The sequence below is a fragment of the Gracilinanus agilis genome, chromosome 1, assembly GCF_016433145.1.
Source record: "Gracilinanus agilis isolate LMUSP501 chromosome 1, AgileGrace, whole genome shotgun sequence".
Taxonomy (NCBI): Eukaryota; Metazoa; Chordata; class Mammalia; order Didelphimorphia; family Didelphidae; genus Gracilinanus; species Gracilinanus agilis.
Window position 1 is genome coordinate 695,718,950 of NC_058130.1, and position 2,563 is coordinate 695,721,512.

Sequence of the window (2,563 nt, forward strand, 5' to 3'; positions counted from 1 at the left end):
TCGGGGAGAAATGAGGAGGGGAGGAAGTCGGAGGAAAGAAGGAATGGGGAGTGGGCTGGGAGAAGCGCGGAGGGGATGGCAGGAGAGGCAGTTGAAGCACCAAGGGCCAGCGGCCCTCCCTCTCCGCCTCTCACCGTGGCACACGCTGCCACCGGTGCTCCTGGCTTCCCGCCGCTCAGCTAAAGGAGGAGGAGAAGACCAGGCTGCAGCGGCTCCCGGAGTCAGATCCTCCCTAACCCAGAGTTACGCCCGCCAGCGGTCCCTCCCGGGTAAGGAGAGAAAGGCGGAAGGCAGAAGCGCCCCCGCCCCGCCCCGCACGGCCCCGGCCCGAGCTCCCGGCACAGGCTCCGCTTGGCTCCGCGGGCTGGGCTCGAGCTGGCCCCGGCCCCCGCCCCCACCCCTGAGGTAGCCTCGGGCTGGCCTCGAGGGCCCGCCCGACGGCTTCTCCCCCCCCTCCCCCGCCCCCAGCCCAAGGGCTCCGGCTCCCTCCGCCCGGCCCTCCCCGCATGCCTCGGGGCACACTCACACTCGCTGCCGTTCGCCCGGGTCAGGGGCTCCCAGGCTTCCGACTTCAGACCAGAACCAGCCGGGGGCTCACGGGGCATGCGCCGAGCGGCTCGCGCATGCCCGATATTCCCCCCGCTTCACGTCTCCCGCCCCCTTTCCCCCCACCGTTGTGATCCCGGATTGGGATTGCCCTTTCCAGGGTTTGGGAATGGCCGTGGTTAGGGGGAAGGGAGAAAGTAAGGGAGGAACGAAGAGGGTAAAGGGAGTAGAGGGTAGACCCCAAGGGAGACGGGTCGGGTTTTCGTTTGGGCAATGAATTAAACCTAGTAAAGCTTTAGCAATGCCTAGGCATAAAAGGAAGGACTTCCAGCACAGTTCATAAAATTTGGGAATTGCTGAGCTATTAGGAAGGACCTTAGAAGAGTCTCAGAGGTAGTAGACTGGGCCTTGGAACAAAAAATGCCAAAACTGGAAGGGACCCTAGAACATAAAATGTCAGCGGCCGTAAAGACCTTAAGAACCTAGAACATAAAAACTGGAACCGACCTTAGAACAAAACATGTCAAAACTGAAGGAGACCTAAGAGCACAGAATGTCTGGAGTGTTGCAAGAACATTAGAACCTAAAATGTCAGAATTGGAAGGGATACAATGTAAGAAGTGGAAAGGGAGAAGGAAGGGAAGGGAAACAAACATTTATAAGAAGGCTCTACAAATAGTATCTCATTTAATCCTTGCAACAACCCTAAGAGGTAGGAGCTATGATTAACCTATTTTACAACTGAGAAAACTGAAGTTATCAAGGGCAATTGTCCAGGATCACACAACTATCACCTAGTCTGAGGCCAATTTTGAATTCAGATCTTCCTGACCCCAAGTCCAAGGTCCTGTTTTCCACAGTGCCATGCAGCACCCTAGAATTCAGAAGTTGAAAAGACTTTACAATATCAAATGTCAGAAATGGAAAAGACTTCTGAATATCGTTACTGATACAAAAGACTTTAAGAACAAAAAGATGTCAAAATTGGAAGTGATCTTAGAACATAGAATGGCAGAGCCAGGAGAAACTTTGGAACCACAAAGCCAGAGGCAGAACTGGCATACCTTAGAACCTAGAATGCAAGAAACTTTAAAAGACAAAAGGAACCTTATCTAACATTAAAATTCAAAGAGATCTTAGAACAGAGAATCTTAGAGAGAAAGACCTTAGAATGTAGTATATGAAAACTAGAAGGTACCTTAGAAAATAGATTATCAGGGGGAAGCTAAGTGGTTCATTGACAGGAGGTCCTAGGTTCAAATCTGACCTCATATTTCATAGCTTGTGTGACCCTGAGCAAATCACTTAACTCTCTTTGCCCAACCACTTTTCTACCTTAGAATTGATTCTAAAACTGAAGGGAAGGGTTGTAGTTTGGGTTGTTTTTGTTATTGTTGATTGTTCATTTGTTTGTTTTATACAAGAAAATAGGTTATCAGAGGTCAGCAGAAAGTACTTGGAACATAGAATATGAGAATTGGACAGAACCCTTAAAGATCAACTAGTCCAAGCCCCTCATTTCTGTTGGAAGTCTTGAAAAAATAGGTTTGTAAAATCTACTGTGAAATAGTCAATAAAAAGTGAATTAAAGTAGTATTTCTTTATTGTATTTATTATTATAGTATTGCTGACAGATAAGGAGATATAGATAGATATAGATATAGATCTATCCTTGGATCATAAGTCAGAGATACAGATGTACCCCTAATTTCTGTGAGATTTGGGAGCAGCTCACTTCATAATTCAGGTGATAGAAATTTTGTGAGGGTAAGAGTCGTTTCTTATCTTTGTATTCCCATTACCTAAAACAGTGCTTAATGCATAAAGTACTTAATAAATCAATTAAGTTTGCCAGCCTCTCAGTTTTCTTATCTCTGAAGTGAAAAGAGAAGCTAGGAAAAAGGTATATATTTCTGGACTATCGAAATAAAAGTTTTCTATGCCATGGCCCCTTCTTTTTTCACATAGAGTTTGGCCAGGGGACTAAATGAAAAGACTTCATCCTTAAAGACAATCA

At 47.0% G+C, this 2,563-nt stretch overlaps 1 protein-coding gene across 1 annotated transcript in view; it reads right to left on the reverse strand.

Annotated features, from left to right (window-relative positions):
• PTK2 (protein tyrosine kinase 2) overlaps positions 1–557 on the reverse strand; it is a 410,474-nt gene extending 409,917 nt beyond the window's left edge. The window contains exon 1 of the mRNA XM_044669284.1: positions 527–557. The gene's annotated coding sequence lies outside the window, so the exon portion shown is untranslated. The remainder of the gene's footprint in view (positions 1–526) is intronic.
• Positions 558–2,563: the final 2,006 nt, after the last annotated feature.